General features: G+C 48.6%; 1 protein-coding gene and 1 non-coding gene across 2 annotated transcripts in view; both read right to left on the minus strand.

The window, feature by feature from the left end:
* The window catches only part of COL27A1 (collagen type XXVII alpha 1 chain), a 453,351-nt gene that overhangs the window by 167,710 nt on the left and 267,353 nt on the right, over window positions 1-18,288 (minus strand). The window lies entirely within an intron of this gene.
* On the minus strand, window positions 14,386-14,504 carry LOC134950195 (5S ribosomal RNA). The gene has a single exon (XR_010183204.1). It is a non-coding gene; the product is annotated as a 5S ribosomal RNA (ribosomal RNA).

An 18,288-nucleotide genomic window follows, 5' to 3' on the forward strand; every position in this document is an offset into this window, starting at 1 on the left:
AAACAGGTGACAGCAATCCTAAATTAAGAGGGTAGTCCAGGAGCAGAGCATTTTGTCCCTCCTGGAGAGGGTCATGTTGGGAGGTATGTCACTGTCATACTTTAGATCTTTTTAGAAGATTACCCTACCCCCAATTGCATCATACCGTGGGGCAGATGTAAAAATAAGAATTTACTTACCGATAATTCTATTTCTCATAGTCCGTAGTGGATGCTGGGGACTCCGAAAGGACCATGGGGAATAGCGGCTCCGCAGGAGACTGGGCACAAAAGTAAAAAGCTTTAGGACTACCTGGTGTGCACTGGCTCCTCCCCCCATGACCCTCCTCCAAGCCTCAGTTAGGATACTGTGCCCGGACGAGCGTACACAATAAGGAAGGATTTTGAATCCCGGGTAAGACTCATACCAGCCACACCAATCACACCGTACAACTTGTGATCTGAACCCAGTTAACAGCATGATAACAGAAGGAGCCTCTGAAAAGATGGCTCACAACAACAATAACCCGATTTTTGTAACAATAACTATGTACAAGTAATGCAGACAATCCGCACTTGGGATGGGCGCCCAGCATCCACTACGGACTATGAGAAATAGAATTATCGGTAAGTAAATTCTTATTTTCTCTAACGTCCTAGTGGATGCTGGGGACTCCGAAAGGACCATGGGGATTATACCAAAGCTCCCAAACGGGCGGGAGAGTGCGGATGACTCTGCAGCACCGAATGAGAGAACTCCAGGTCCTCCTCAGCCAGGGTATCAAATTTGTAGAATTTAGCAAACGTGTTTGCCCCTGACCAAGTAGCTGCTCGGCAAAGTTGTAAAGCCGAGACCCCTCGGGCAGCCGCCCAAGATGAGCCCACTTTCCGTGTGGAATGGGCTTTTACAGATTTTGGCTGTGGCAGGCCTGCCACAGAATGTGCAAGCTGAATTGTACTACAAATCCAACGAGCAATCGTCTGCTTAGAAGCAGGAGCACCCAGCTTGTTTGGTGCATACAGGATAAACAGCGAGTCAGAAAATCTTTCCATGTGAGATATTTTAAGTCCACAGTGGTGAGTGGTTCAAACCAATGTGATTTTAGGAAACCCAAAACTACATTGAGATCCCAAGGTGCCACTGGAGGCACAAAAGGAGGCTGTATATGCAGTACTCCCTTGACAAACGTCTGAACTTCAGGAACAGAAGCTAGTTCTTTTTGGAAGAATATTGACAGGGCCGAAATTTGAAACTTAATGGACCCCAATTTGAGGCCCATAGACAGTCCTGTTTGCAGGAAATGCAGGAATCGACCCAGTTGAAAATCCTCTGTAGGGGCCTTTCTGGCCTCGCACCACGCAACATATTTACGCCAAATACGGTGATAATGTTGTACGGTTACATCCTTCCTGGCTTTGATCAGGGTAGGGATGACTTCATCCGGAATGCCTTTTTCCTTCAGGATCCGGCGTTCAACCGCCATGCCGTCAAACGCAGCCGCGGTAAGTCTTGGAACAGACAGGGTCCCTGCTGGAGCAGGTCCTTTCTTAGAGGTAGTGGCCACGGGTCTTCCGTGAGCATCTCTTGAATTTCCGGGTACCAAGTCCTTCTTGGCCAATCCGGAGCCATGAGTATAGTCTTTACTCCTCTCCTTCTTATGATTCTCAGTACTTTTGGTATGAGAGGAAGAGGAGGGAACACATACACTGACTGGTACACCCACGGTGTTACCAGAGCGTCCACAGCTATTGCCTGAGGGTCCCTTGACCTGGCGCAATATCTGTCCAGTTTTTTGTTGAGGCGGGACGCCATCATGTCCACCTTTGGTTTTTCCCAACGGTTCACAATCATGTGGAAGACTTCTGGGTGAAGTCCCCACTCCCCCGGGTGAAGATCGTGTCTGCTGAGGAAGTCTGCTTCCCAGTTGTCCACTCCCGGAATGAACACTGCTGACAGTGCTATCACATGATTTTCCGCCCAGCGAAGAATCCTTGCCACTTCCGTCATTGCCCTCCTGCTTCTTGTGCCGCCCTGTCTGTTTACGTGGGCGACTGCCGTGATGTTGTCCGACTGGATCAACACCGGCTGACCCTGAAGCAGAGGTCTTGCCTGACTTAGGGCATTGTAAATGGCCCTTAGTTCCAGGATATTTATGTGAAGTGACGTTTCCATGCTTGACCACAAGCCCTGGAAATTTCTTCCCTGTGTGACTGCTCCCCAGCCTCTCAGGCTGGCATCCGTGGTCACCAGGACCCAATTCTGAATGCCGAATCTGCGGCCCTCTAGGAGATGAGCACTCTGTAACCACCACAGGAGAGACACCCTTGTCCTTGGAGACAGGGTTATCCGCTGATGCATTTGAAGATGCGATCCGGACCATTTGTCCAGCAGATCCCACTGAAAAGTTCTTGCGTGGAATCTGCCGAATGGAATCGCTTCGTAAGAAGCCACCATCTTTCCCAGGACCCTTGTGCATTGATGTACTGACACTTGGCCTGGTCTTAGGAGGTTCCTGACTAGGTCGGATAACTCCCTGGCTTTCTCTTCCGGGAGAAACACCTTTTTCTGTACTGTGTCCAGAATCATTCCTAGGAACAGCAGACGTGTCGTCGGAATCAGCTGCGATTTTGGAATATTTAGAATCCATCCGTGCTGTCGTAGTACTACTTGAGATAGTGCTACTCCGACCTCTAACTGTTCTCTGGACCTTGCCCTTATCAGGAGATCGTCCAAGTAAGGGATAATTAAGACGCCTTTTCTTCGAAGAAGAATCATCATTTCGGCCATTACCTTGGTAAAGACCCGGGGGGCCGTGGACAATCCAAACGGCAGCGTCTGAAACTGATAGTGACAGTTCTGTACCACAAACCTGAGGTACCCTTGGTGAGAAGGGCAAATTGGGACATGGAGGTAAGCATCCTTGATGTCCAGAGACACCATATAGTCCCCTTCTTCCAGGTTCGCTATCACTGCTCTGAGTGACTCCATCTTGAACTTGAACCTTTTTATGTAAGTGTTCAAGGATTTCAGATTTAAAATGGGTCTCACCGAGCCGTCCGGCTTCGGTACCACAAACAGCGTGGAATAATACCCCTTTCCCTGTTGTAGGAGGGGTACCTTGATTATCACTTGCTGGGAATACAGCTTGTGAATGGCTTCCAATACCGCCTCCCTGTCGGGGGGAGACGTTGGTAAAGCAGACTTCAGGAACCGGCGAGGGGGAGACGTCTCAAATTCCAATTTGTACCCCTGAGATACTACCTGCAGGATCCAGGGGTCCACTTGCGAGTGAGCCCACTGCGCGCTGAAATTCTTGAGACGGGCCCCCACCGTGCCTGAGTCCGCTTGTAAGGCCCCAGCGTCATGCTGAGGACTTGGCAGAAGCGGGGGAGGGCTTCTGTTCGTGGGAAGAGGCTGTCTGCTGCAGTCTTTTTCCCCTTCCTCTGCCCCGGGGCAGATATGAGTGGCCTTTTGCCCGCTTGCCCTTATGGGGACGAAAGGACTGAGCCTGAAAAGACGGTATCTTTTTCTGCTGAGAGGTGACTTGGGGTAAAAAGGTGGATTTCCCAGCCGTTGCCGTGGCCACCAGGTCCGATAGACCGACCCCAAATAACTCCTCCCCTTTATACGGCAATACTTCCATATGCCGTTTGGAATCCGCATCCCCTGACCACTGTCGATGTCCATAATCCTCTTCTGGCAGAAATGGACATCGCACTTACTCTTGATGCCAGAGTGCAAATATCCCTCTGTGCATCTCGCATATATAGAAATGCATCCTTTAAATGCTCTATAGTCAATAATATATTGTCCCTGTCCAGGGTATCAATATTTTCAGTCAGGGAATCCGACCAAGCCACCCCAGCACTGCACATCCAGGCTGAGGCGATTGCTGGTCGCAGTATAATACCAGTATGTGTGTATATACTTTTTAGGATATTTTCCAGCTTCCTATCAGCTGGTTCCTTGAGGGCGGCCGTATCAGGAGACGGTAACGCCACTTGTTTTGATAAGCGTGTGAGCGCCTTATCTACCCTAGGGGGTGTTTCCCAACGTGCCCTAACCTCTGGCGGGAAAGGGTATAATGCCAATAATTTTTTAGAAATTAGCAGTTTTTTATCGGGGGAAACCCAGGCTTCATCACACACCTCATTTAATTCATCTGATTCGGGAAAAACTACGGGTAGTTTTTTCACACCCCACATAATACCCTTTTTTGTGGTACTTGTAGTATCAGAAATGTTCAAAACCTCCTTCATTGCCGTGATCATGTAACGTGTGGCCCTACTGGAAAATACGTTTGTTTCCTCACCGTCGACACTGGAGTCAGTGTCCGTGTCTGTATCGACCTGAGGTAATGGGCGCTTTAGAGCCCCTGACGGTGTTTGAGACGCCTGTACAGGTATTAACTGATTTGCCGGCTGTCTCATGTCGTCAACAGTCTTTTGTAAAGTGCTGACACTATCACGTAATTCTTTCCATAAGACCATCCAGTCAGGTGTCGACTCCCTAGGGGGTGACATCACTAACACAGGCAATTGCTCCGCCTCCACACCATTTTCCTCCTCATACATGTCGACACAACGTACCGACACACAGCACACACACAGGGAATGCTCTGATAGAGGACAGGACCCCACTAGCCCTTTGGGGAGACAGAGGGAGAGTTTGCCAGCACACACCAGAGCGCTATATATATACAGGGATAACCTTATATAAGTGTTTTTCCCTAATATAGCTGCTGTATATATTTATATGCCAATTTAGTGCCCCCCCTCTCTTGTTTTACCCTGTTTCTGTAGTGCAGGACTGCAGGGGAGAGTCAGGGAGCCTTCCTCCAACGGAGCTGTGAGGAAAAAGTGGCGCCAGTGTGCTGAGGAGATAGGCTCCGCCCCCTTCTCGGCGGCCTTTCTCCCGCTTTTTTATGGAAAAATTGGCAGGGGTTAAATGCATCCATATAGCCCAGGAGCTATATGTGATGTATTTTTTGCCAAAAAAGGTGTTTTATTGCGTCTCAGGGCGCCCCCCCCCAGCGCCCTGCACCCTCAGTGACCGGAGTGTGAAGTGTGCTGAGAGCAATGGCGCACAGCAGCGGTGCTGTGCGCTACCTTATTGAAGACAGGACGTCTTCTGCCGCCGATTTTCCGGACCTCTTCAGTCTTCTGGCTCTGTAAGGGGGCCGGCGGCGCGGCTCTGGGACCCATCCATGGCTGGGCCTGTGATCGTCCCTCTGGAGCTAATGTCCAGTAGCCTAAGAAGCCCAATCCACTCTGCACGCAGGTGAGTTCGCTTCTTCTCCCCTTAGTCCCTCGGTGCAGTGAGCCTGTTGCCAGCAGGTCTCACTGAAAATAAAAAACCTACTTTAAACTTTTACACTAAGCAGCTCAGGAGAGCCCCTTAGCCTGCACCCGTCTCGTTCGGGCACAAAAATCTAACTGAGGCTTGGAGGAGGGTCATGGGGGGAGGAGCCAGTGCACACCAGGTAGTCCTAAAGCTTTTTACTTTTGTGCCCAGTCTCCTGCGGAGCCGCTATTCCCCATGGTCCTTTCGGAGTCCCCAGCATCCACTAGGACGTTAGAGAAATGACCGTTTGGAGCTGATTGGCTGGTGCATTATCACCTTCCACTTATCACAGCTTTATCACTTCTCCAGTCCAGGCTTAATACATCTGCCCCCTTGTGTAAAGATATCTCAAATACACACACACACACACACACACACACACACACACACACACACACACACACACACACACACACACACACACACACACACACACACACACACCACCAGACTACACCCTAAACCTACTGTATTATGAAAAGATGATCACACCACAATAAGACTGAGAGAAAAGCTATGGCAGGAGGTAAATGGATTAGGGCAGAGATTCCCTATCCTTGTCTTCAAGGCACCCTAAAGGGCCCTACACATTGAGCGATCAGCCGCTGAGCTGCCCGACGGCGGATACGGCCTACGGGCGACCCGGCGGCGGGGGGCAGTGACGGGGAGAGTGAAGTTTCTTCACTCCCCCCGTCACCCGGCTCCATAGAAGTGCAGGCAAATATGGACGAGATCGTCCATATTGGCCTGCATGCACAGCCGACGGGGGACCAGCGATGAACGAGCGCGGGGCCGCCACACTCAAAGATATGAACGGGATCTCGTTCATTGATGAACGAGATCGTTCATATCTTTGAGTATTATCGCCCAGTGTGTAGGGCCTATAACTGTCCAGGTTTTAAGTATATCCATGCTTGGCCACAGGTGACTTAATTGATACGTACCTCCGACAATTTGAATTAACCATCTGTGCTGAGCTGTGGATATCTTTAATACCTGGACAGTTATAGTACCTTGAAAATCGAGTTTTGGAACCACACGATTAAGGAGAAGAGAAGGCAAGCACTGGAACTGTACTAAACAGTGGTCTTTTCAAGCAGACTTAACCATCATATACACTAGTAAAGTTCTACATTGAGCTTAATGAATACATCTTTAATATTTACATTAGCCAAAATATGTGTTTATTATACATTATTAATGGACAAGTATAAGCCAATAAATCAATTCATTGGAAGGAGGACATCCCTTTCAACGATAACCCAAAGTGTTACCAGGAGATATTTGTGTAATGTATTTATGTTGGTGATAAAAGTACAATGTACTATCATGGTTTTGGTTTGCTCTTCTGGCCAAAATAGTGTCCAGCGCTCAGCTAATCAGTTGTTAGAATAACTCACTGTGCTGTAGTGAGAGAGATAAGCTGTATTAAAACAAAATGTGTGTTGAAATTACAATTTTTCTCTGTAAATTATATTCTTCCAGACAATGGAAATTATGTATTTTCACATAAAAAAATTAAGTTCAATGCACATTTTGTTTTAGTACATCTCTCTACTACAACACATATGGCCTAATTCAAGGTTGATTGAAAAGCAAAATCTTCCAATGGGCAAAACCATGTGCAGGTGGGGCAGATGTAACGTGCAGAGAGAGTTAGATTTGGGTGGGTTATATTGTTTCTGTGCAGGGTAAATACTGTCTGCTTTATTTTTACACTGCAATTTATATTTCAGTTTGAACACACCCCACCCAAATCCAACTCTCTCTGCACATGTTACATATTCCTCACCTGCAGTGCACTAGGGGGGTAATTCCAAGTTGATCGCAGCAGGATATTTTTTAGCAGTTGGGCAAAACCATGTGCACTGCAGGGGGGAGGCAGATATAACATTTGCAGAGAGTTAGATCTGGGTGGGTTATTTTGTTTCTGTGCAGGGTAAATACTGGCTGCTTTATTTTTACACTGCAATTTAGATTGCAGATTGAACTCACCACACCCAAATCTATCTCTCTCTGCACATGTTATATCTGCCCCCCCTGCAGTGCGCATGGTTTTGCCCAACTGCTAAAAAATTTCCTGCTGCGATCAACTTGGAATTACCCCCATGGTTTTGCCCATTAGAGGAGGATTTTGTTGCTGCGATGAACCTTGAGTTTGGACCACAGTGGGTTGTTTTAACAAATGAGTAGGTGAGCGCTGGACACAACTTTCCCTTATTCGCATTTGTAATATTGAAGGGTCCGGACAACCTGTGTGTTCAGCTGCTCCTGCAACCTAGGAGGATTTCACTGAACACTAGTGGCAGAACCCCCCCCCATCTTACGCTTCTGGCCAAAATGCACACATTATTTAAAGTATTAGGCAGAACCCTTTTCCAGTACAAAACCTAATGCATGATGATGACTGCAGAGGTGACAGCTGCATAGCTCCTACAATGGCACTTTCTTCTGGAGTCTTCATGCCGCTTCAGAGGTCTTTTTGGACAAAAGAGTATTTACTCAGTTCTTACTTCAGTTTCTTTACATCAGGTGTCTCACAGTTATAGGGGGTGATCTCTGCAACAGGCTGCTGTTATGGGGATTCAGTTGCTGTGCAGGAGTATGTCAGGTCATTTGCTGGTAGGGCAATAGTGCCAAAATCCAGGGTGTGGGGACAGTAGCCATTTCCAGGGTGTGGGGGGCAATGGTGATGGGGAAAATGGCAGCCATCTCCACGGCTGGGAGGTATAGCAGCCATCTCCAGGGTGGGGAGGGGTAGCAGACATCTTCAGGTTGGGTAGGCGGATAGGGGCCTCCTCCAAGTTGAGGAGCATCAGCGGGCTTCTCCAGGGTGTGGAAGGACGGAGTGTAGAGGCTGTCGCCAGGGTGGGGAGGGGGTATCAGCGACAATCTCCAGGGTGGGAAAGGGGAGGCTAGCAGCCATCTCTAAGGTGAGGGGGGTAGGAGCCATTAACAGAATGGGGGGGGGGGGGGGGGGGAGGGTGGAATTGCTGCCGTTTGCTATACACAATAATGTGGTCATTATTATGTATGATTTACTATTATCTGTTGTGTACATCTAGGTCTGAATTGGGCATTGGCCAAATCCTAAAATAGTTCATTCCTTACATCCTTAGTTATAAGTATGGCTGGCCTTAGCGAGTTTATTTAGTTAATCTACCAATAAGGATTGAATGCTAAAAATAGAGGTAAAATACCTTTAAAGCAATTAATATTAGTTACACTTATACATACATGGTTATACACTAAGCACCAAGAGACTCTATTACCAGGGATGAAGGAATGTTTTCTTGGTCACTAATTCTAAGCGGTCAGTGTGTGTTCTGGGGGTCAGGGGTGACTATTACAGTGGATAAAGTGCCTGTCCTCAGCACAACTCGGTCTGCATGAAGGCATCGCAGTATCATACAGACTGTCTGCGGGTGGCTTAGCAAGTCAATGACAAAGAACAACACCTCTGTGGGAACAGGAAGCAGGGAGATGTCCACTCTAGCTCTATACACAGCCCCCTCCCAAACCAGGGCTTGGAAGATCGGCTCTGTCATGGAGAATGCAATCCTGTAACATAGAATGTTAAAATTTACTACTGCACATGGGAAAAGGTTTCATACTGGTATCCTTGTGTTTACACAGCTCATTATAAATCAGACTGTAGACCAACCAGAGCAGCCCAGATAGGGCTGCCTTCATCTAGCAGGTGCCATGTGCGGTGGGCATTCCTACATGCATCATTCTGATTGGCTGCTGTCATTCATGGAGAACAACTGGGTCACAGGGCAGAGCAACTCCACAATGCCCGATTCATCCACTGAGGCCGGGAGACGTGCACAAATGTTTCATTGTCAAACACATTTAATGTTTCTTCGATTTAAGAGAAATCCTAAATATATAGTGAAAGTTGAAAGGGTCATTGAGACTATTTACAGAAGAATTAAATAACTGTTTTAGTAACAGGGAGCCTCAGTTAAAATGATCAAAAAGGGTCGGCTCAAAAACTACACCACGTATTAGTGGGGAAATCTGCGTTTCTCCAGGGCAGAAAGTAAATAAAACAGGGTAGACCAGCATCAAAGAAAATGTTACTTTAAATAGCAAAAAAAAGGAACAGGGCAGACGTATTAAGCCTGGAGAAGTGATAAAGCAGTGATAAGTGGAAGGTGATAATGCACCAGCCAATCAGCTCCTAACTATCATTTTACATATTGGAGCAGATTGGCTGGTGTGTTATCACCTTGCACTTATCATTGCTTTATCACTTCTCCAGGCTTAATACATATGCCCCAAAGTTAAAGTTAAATTCCATCATCTGCAGATTAGGTTTAGTGACCCATTAAACATGTACATAGACAGTCTATTGTAAAAAAAAAAAAAGGGGGATGTTATAAATGCAGTGGGCTGAGTCGTACCCAAAAATTGTACACTTTTAAAGAAATTAATAGAATGACAGAAAAGTGCACGGTCAGAGGGATCCTGATGGCTAAAACCCCAATGATAGGAGTTAAGGGCCCTACACAATGGCCATTTGCCGGCTGTGGGGTTGGGAATGACGGGGGGATTGACGTTCCTTTACTCCCTCCGTCACCCGTCCCCATAGCCCTGCATGCTAATATGGACGATATTGTCCATATTGGCTTGCAGGCATAAACGAGCTGGCACCAACGATGAACGAGCGCGGGGCTGCGCATCGTTCATCATTGGTGCCTACACACTGAAAGATATGAACGCTATCTTGTTCATTAATTAACGAGATCGTTCATATCTTTCAGTGTAATCGGCCAGTGCGTAGGGCCTATTACTCAGGCCCAGAGGCTCGGTAATGGTAACGGGTAGTACACCTGCTACTTAAAGTATTTCTATGACTGAATTGCTCTACGTATAAATGCATTTAGTTATCGTCACAGATAACAGAGATTTTCTGTGTGCTAAGGAGGTCAGGTGGCAATTTCTACACTTTCCAGGGTTACATGGCAGAATGAGGTTTGAAAATACACTAGATTAGCGCAATGAAGCTTAATAAATCAGGATTTTGGTACTTACCGATAAATCCCTTTCTCCGATTCCACAGGGGCCACTGGAGTGTAGTTACAATGGGAGATAGTAGGTGGTATTGGTAGCTGGCACTTTAAAAATTCTCACACTGTGGCTAGCTCCTCCCCTACTATCTCCCCTCCAAGCCAGTCTACGTTAAACTGTGCCCGAGGAGAGCTGTAATAAACAAACCGTAAGGTAGAGGAGGTTAACGACGCCCTGTAAACCAGGCGAACACAAACTAAACCTGGAACAGAACCTGACAAAAAACCAGGCTAGCCTGAACCCAACAAGCAGTCATATGGTGATCTGCAATCGTTAATCAAACAAAAATCAGGAGAAACAGCGCTGGGCGGGCGTCCAGTGGCCCCTGTGGAATCGGAGAAAGGGATTTATCGGTAAGTACCAAAATCCTGATTTCTCCTTCATCCACTAGGGGCCACTGGAGTGTAGTTACAATGGGGACGTCCCAGAGCTCCCAAAAAACGGGTGGGAAAGCGCTGAGAGTCCTGTAAAAACTGCTCGGCCAAACAGTGATGCAGAGGCCGTAAAAGTGTCAAACTTGTAGAATTTGACAAAACGAATGTCGGTTTGACCAAGTAGCCGCCCGACAAAATATTCATGGAGACCCCGCGGGCGGCTGCCCACGAAGGTCTTACAATCCGCGTAAAGCGCGCTGAATTGGAAAACGGAGGTTCCCTAGTAACCGCCAAGAAGACTGTCTGATGATCAGATGTATCCAACTGTCCAGCATATGCTGGGGCCCCGGCTATTTAGTACGGGAGCATCGTCCAGAGCAAAGAAGAAAAAACACTTCATCGAATAGCCTGAGACCTCTGTAGAGAGAGTTGACGAGCCCTGACAACATTCAGAGAGGATTGAAAACCACTAGTGTCAGATTTATATGAAAAATGGACCTCCCCTCTGGAAGAAACGACCGCTGAGGCCGAAGCCGAGCCCGGGGAGTTGCCAATAGAGTACTCCCTGAACAAGAGGCCGAACTTACGGCCGCTAGGCTAATCTCATTTGGAAGAAAAGCGAAAAAGGCAGAGACCTAAAATTCCGGTCAGTGTGGTTTGAAGCGCAGCGGAGCAAAAAACCTCCCAGAGAAACCAAAGATGAATGGTAACTGGAAGAAGGGGGAAAAACCCCCTTTTATCTTCATTATGTTCCATAAAGTTTTCCCAAAGTGGCAAAAGCGAGAAGAGGTAATAGACTTCTGAAATCGGAGCCCAGTAGGCCTAACCGAACTAGGGAACTCCTCCCTTCTGAGGTCTCGTGAACAGTCACACGGGTAACCGAAACCAGTGTAAAATTGAACAAGGAGAAAAAAAAAAAGGAGCCTGTTGAAGTAGACAGTCCAGTCGAGGTAGGAGCCAAGGCTCCTCTACTGACAACAGGCGTATCTGTATCTTCAAGTCATGCGTGGCCCAACCAGCGCCACCGAGAGGACTAGCACGCATAATCCCCTCCTGTGTTACTGAACCTGAAGTAGAAATAGAAAAGGAGGCAGGATAGAATAACCAGAAAACTCCCCGGAGCCCTGAGGGCCTCCACGGCTACTGCCGTCCGAGAGTAATAAAGGGTTAAAGAGTCAGTCAGAACGCCCTGAGGTCGATCCGAAATCTCCGCCCACAGCGGACCAGCTGACAAAACTCCGGGGCATGTTCCCTCACCCAGGAGTCTGACCTGGTGGCTTGATCTGGAAACAAGATTGTTGTCCCACGTTCCGAGAGGAATGGAGGCGACCACTCATTACGTCGCAACTTGACTGAAGAAATAGAGTCTCTGGTGCCGAGGAATGAAAAAAAACCTCTGACGGACCGTGTTGAGAAACGTCTATGCGGAGCATAAATTGGATCTGTGTCGAATCAGAAGCTCGTGGATCCTCCGGATATTCAGAAGCCACCTAATGTACAGAGTGGGATAGTAGCAGTAAATTGTCCCATTAGGGAACCAACGTCACCCACTGCCCTTGAAAAAGAGTTATTCTGTTATCTTCCTAAACTCTGTGGGAGCGGAAGAGAGAAGAGTAAAGGACTTACAGTGAAAATGAGAATCCTGTTAAGGGGGAATCTGAGAAAAGCCTGTCCAACGGAAATCAGTAAACAGGCATCTCTGAAGACAAGGGACACGTAAAACTCCCTTTCTTGTTTAAACTAGCAATCACAGACTAAAAGGATTGTAAGGCCAGAATAGGCCTGTCCGAGCCACTTGGCTTCGGAACGTGAAAAGAAAACAAAGGCCTGAGAACTGTCCTAATTCAAATGATATGTGTAAAACAGGGATCAACACCCTTTGCGGTTAGAAACCTATGGAGCGCAGCCTGCAGTATGACTCTCTTGTCATCGTAAATCAGCCGACCCATGCCGAGGGACTCCTGAGACGGTTGTAACCGCCCAAGCCTTCTCCCATCGACCTGCGCCTACCCTGGGACCCTGCAGGTGTAATGGGTGTATAGGATGACATAAAATCAGACTGGACTGAGGATGTTGAACCTCTGCTTCAGCCTTTTTACCCTGAGAACCCCTGGCGACGAAGATATCACCCGTGTGGAGTCAAAAACCTGAAAGGGCACGAAAAAATCTAAAGGGAAGACCAGTAAAGGTCTGTCTTGGAGCTGGGGCAGTAGTAGGAGAAATCAAAGTGGACCTACCTCCATTGGTTCAAGAAATCCTGCAGAAAGTTCCTTCCCCAGAACCATCTGCCCCGTAGGATTTCATGTTTACTTGTCACTGTCGCAGCCCCAGAGGTCGTCGGGTTAAGACAGCCCAAGCGAAGATGCAGGGTCCGAGTCTGTAGACATGGAGACCTCCAAGGAACATAAAGCAGAATCGTGATTCTGACCTGTATCAAAGTATCAATTGATCCTGATGCGAAGCATCCTGTAACCTAGAGGACAATTGTTCCCCAACCTACCTGCTCCGGATACGGTAGAACCATGCTGCCGCATATGTCGATGGATCCCTGAGCAAGGTTGCCTCAGGAAAACGGCGGCTTGATGGACCGGCGATACACCGAGGTGTATACCTTAGAGAGGTTCTGATACCATCTCCTGCCATCTGCGGGGAAAAGATAGGAAAACAAACCTTGTTTGATACCTGATATTGTGTATTCGGGTGTCTGTCGGCCGCCTACCGGAGCCTGCCCAGCTCATCCGAAACTGAACCAGTCGCTGTCATTTTCGTCAATGGCGTGGAACCCTGATGGACTTGACGTGTCCTCCTCCTTTACCTGCAGTATCAGATGAACTGCTGTATTATGTACCTGTATATTCTGAGACACTGGTTCAGATCCACAGAAAACAGACATCAGTAATGCATGGAATGTTAGCAAAGTTTATTTTTGGAAAGGTGTGTTTGGTCCCGCTGTGATTTGATCCTGTGACCTTGGAAACCAAAGTCCAAGGGCTTACCTGATGAGCTATTGTCTGGATAATAGTGACATTACCTGCATCATTGATCAAACAGGGGTGTGCAGGTGCGTGGAGGGCGAAGCAGATGGCTCCGCCGCATACCTCACACCTCAGAGGGAATTCTTCGACTATCCCAGGAGAGACAAACGAAAGGAGAAAAGGTGGGTTAAATAAACAGAGCCCTACGTAAGGTCTGCACTATAATGTGTAGTGACCGATACGATTAAAATAAACTTTCTGGAGCAGCGGAGACCTGAACCAGCAACGCTGCGCTGTGGGACAGGAGTCTTAGCCCTAGGCTATAGGAGTTCTCCTTAAAGTTTTGTTTGGATTCAAACCCCTGTTCAGATACCCGCTACTAGCGTACTGAGCCGCAGCGCTATTTGTCTGATGCCTTACACGCATTCCACAATTACAAATAGCATTAGTAACTAGTGACAAGAAGGAATAATAAAGGGAAGGCAACACCCCGCCCTGTATTTAGTGTACCGCTAATTAAGGTGCACCAGATGTTTCTCTGAGGTTCCGCTGGCTTTTCAAAATGGTGACCAGCCTGTGAGAAAGATGGGGGAAAATGTTATGTGCAAGATGTTGTTATTAGAAAACATTGCGGAAGTAGCCTACAGCACCTGGTGTTCCCAGGCGGTCTCCCATCCAAGTACTAACCGGGCCTGACCCTGCTTAGTGTCCGAGATCAGACGAGATCGGGCGTGTTCAGGGTGGTGTGGCCGTAGGCTTTTATCCCCTATATCTGGTATTTTATGGATTTATCTATATACATACCTACACGCACCTAAATATATATATCTATATATATACATGCACAAACATAACTATATATGTATATATACACACACACCGTAGGTAAATAAATACTGCACAGTAGATCCTTTTAATTATTATTGAGCTGAGTCCCAGCTACTGTAATAGAGCAGGTTCCCTGATTTGCAAGTAGGAAAATGCTGGGTAGAGGACTCTACTGCAGGAGGAATGTATCTATATTTCAGCAGCCTGAAGTATCGAAAAGTTACAAATCCCAGAGCTGTTGCCTAGCGATGGGGAGACCTGGGAGCCCACTGTGCAAGATTAGCCCACTGGGCTATAGGAGACACTGCAAATATGAAGCCAGGTCTGTGCAGGGAGGAAATGGCCGCCAGAGTGAAACTCCTCTGGGCTATGCGATAAAATCTATATAGTGGATAACTGGATTAGTGCTGAGCCACTCTGACTATATCACATTCTCCCCAGCACCATGTGCATTAAACTCACATAAATGCCTATTACACTATAACAGTGGCCGGGGAGCGGAGAATGCTGAGCCCGCTGTACAGAGCAGGAGTTAGCTCCGCCCCCCGGCTATGGCGCCTTATTGCAAAACTAAGCGGGAAGCGAGCTGTACCCTCCGCTGGGCCTGCGAGTCACCGCCGGGGAGCGCTGAGCCCGCTATACAGCGCTAGTAGAGCCCTGTATCTGCTAGCCGCCGCCGGGGAGTGTTGCGCTGAACAGAGCGCGAGTCGCCGCCTGGGAGCAGGGAGCGCTGAGCTCGCTCTACAGAGCGGGACTTAGCTCCGCCCCCTCCGTACAAGGCGCCAAATTTAAACATTGCTTTGCGCTCGAGCGGGATCCCTGTGCCGGCTCTGTGAGTCGCGCTGAGTGGGGATCTGTGCGGGGGGTGCGGGGAGCTGGGGGAGCAGAGGGTTATCAGAATGACACACACCCGTTTTTCAGTCAGGGTTGTATAAACACATACTCAGCCTCCCCCAATCATCCTGTCTGTTTCTCCATGAGGAGGACAGGTAAGGATACAATAAAGTACATTACAGCCCCAGAGAGCCCTTCTGGAGTGGGTTGTACAACAATAAACAGATTGCTCTAAAAACATACATAGCCACCACAAATAAAGTATACTTCACTCACCACTGTGTTCTTGGTGGATCGGCCCCGACACACGCCGCACGCAGCGGCGTCCAGCCGGAATCTTCTGTGGTGGGGTGGTCCCGACACAAGCCGCACGCAGCGGTGTCCGACCATTTTTGATACTCACCGCTGCCATGCTGCCGGAATCTTCTGCTGGATGGAGTGGCCGCGACACGCGCCGCACGCAGCGGTGTCCGCCAACTCAGGAGAGCTCAGTGTCTCCCTCAGCCGGGGCCCATCCCTAGCCGCACGCAGCTGCGATGGGACCCCGCCGGCAGCTCCCACGGTGCAGACTGGCAGTGGCAGAGCTGCCAGTCTGTGAGTGTGTGTAAGAAAAATAAAATAATAAAGAAAAAAGAAGAAAATTCTTCAGCTAAACCCAAGTGAACCAGCTACCTCGGGCACTTAACTAAGACTGGCTTGGAGGGGAGATAGTAGGGGAGGAGCTAGCCACAGTGTGAGAATTTTTAAAGTGCCAGCTACCAATACCACCTACTATCTCCCATTGTAACTACACTCCAGTGGCCCCTAGTGGATGAAGGAGAAATAGATATGTTTTTATACCATCTCTGGGCCAGCGAAACTCTGCAAGCAGAACGATATTGCCTTTGTTTCTGTTTTATAACCTCTTTATTTCCTCCCAAAGTCCACTGACAGGTTATAATCCTCTCGTATACAATAAACTGTGGGTATGCGGTTAACATACTGCCCATACGATCCCAGCTGTCTCAATACTGACGCTGGGATCCCGACGGGTGTACTATCCTACCGCCTGAATACCGGTGATGTAGGTGAATCCCCCTCTATGGGTATCCACGACACCCATAGAGGGAGAATAGAACCTGCAAGCCCGCAAGGCGCTTCGTTGCGCTCGCCCCCCCTGCTGGAATTCTAGCGCCCGGGATGCCGATGTCTGTATATTGACATTCGGCATCCCAGCCGGCAGAATCACATACCGATCCCCAGTGGTGTCACTAGGGGCATGGGTGTGACCAGATCAGAGGTCCAAAATATAGAAGATCTAACCACAATTCCCTGGGGATACGCTCCTCCCTGTTACCCAAATTAGTGGGGCAGGGGAGAAGCAGGATGGAAGTGGTGGGGCAGGGGAGAAGCAGGATGGAAGTGGTGGGGCAGGGGAGAAGTAGGATGGTAGAGGTGGGGGCAGGGGAGAAGCAGGATGGAAGAGGTGGGGGCAGGGGAGAAGCAGGATGGAAGAGGTGGGGGCAGGGGAGAAGCAGGATGGAAGAGGTGGGGGCAGGGGAGAAGCAGGATGGAAGAGGTGGGGGCAGGGGAGAAGCAGGATGGAAGAGGTGGGGGCAGGGGAGAAGCAGGATGGAAGAGGTGGGGGCAGGGGAGAAGCAGGATGTAAGAGGTGGGGGCAGGGGAGAAGCAGGATGGAAGAGGTGGGGGCAGGGGAGAAGCAGGATGGAAGAGGTGGGGGCAGGGGAGAAGCAGGATGGAAGAGGTGGGGGCAGGGGAGAAGCAGGATGGAAGTGGTGGGGGAAGGGCAGAAGTAGGATGGAAGAGGTGGGGCAGGGGAGAAGCAGGATGGAAGAGGTGGGGGCAGGGGAGAAGCAGGATGGAAGAGGTGGGGGCAGGGGAGAAGCAGGATGGAAGAGGTGGGGGCAGGGGAGAAGCAGGATGGAAGTGGTGGGGCAGGGGAGAAGCAGGATGGAAGTGGTGGGGCAGGGGTGAAGCAGGATGGAAGTGGTGGGGGCAGGGGAGAAGCAGGATGGAAGTGGTGGGGCAGGGGAACAGCAAGATGGAAGTGGTGGGGCAGAGGAACAGCAGGATGGAAGTGGTGGGGCAGGGGAACAGCAGGATGGAAGTGGTGGGGCAGGGGAACAGCAGGATGGAAGTGTTGGTGCAGGGGAGAAGTATGACAGGTGGAAGCTCACTAGGAACAGTGTGTTGGGTGATTATCTCCAGAGCAGTGGAACTTCAGGACATTAGGACCCACCTGCATTCTATTTTGGGGTGGGGTGATTTTTGTATTGTAAAAATCGACCCGAGAGGAATTCTATTAATAGAAATAGTTCCTTAAAAGAAATATATTCCCGTTGTTCTTTTACTTGCTCCATAGATCGCCCAGCACGCGATAACTTTTGAATTATGTTATTTTCACTAAGTACCAGCTCTACAGTCATTTGTTTTGACGAAACAAGTCATCAATCCTCACTGATTTCTGGATAGAGACAGCATATAGTGTACGTCCAATACACAGGAACTAATCCCAGCTGTAACAACAGTGCAAATATAAACCAACTGCTTTCGGAATCCCCATACGTTCAGCTTTTAAATAGATGTGATGCATCAATGTCTATGAATTAAAGGGAAATTTAAATTTTTCCTTTTTTAAAAAACAAGTTTTGTGTATGCCGATTAATTAAAAGGATTAAAGTCCTGAGGAAAACACATTTCAGCGATTATTACATTGGTGATAATGATGGGAATCATCTGAAAGGTGTAGAGGAGGGCAGATTGGGGAGGTTCTGCTCCCAGTCACCCAGCCGTGTATAGTCCGCCTGACCTCAGGCATCAGGCCAGTCAGTAACCGTTCACTCTTACCACGACTGGAGTGCGCAGGTTTGACAACATCA

Source organism: Pseudophryne corroboree, chromosome 8 (assembly GCF_028390025.1).
Source record: "Pseudophryne corroboree isolate aPseCor3 chromosome 8, aPseCor3.hap2, whole genome shotgun sequence".
Lineage (NCBI taxonomy): Eukaryota > Metazoa > Chordata > Amphibia > Anura > Myobatrachidae > Pseudophryne > Pseudophryne corroboree.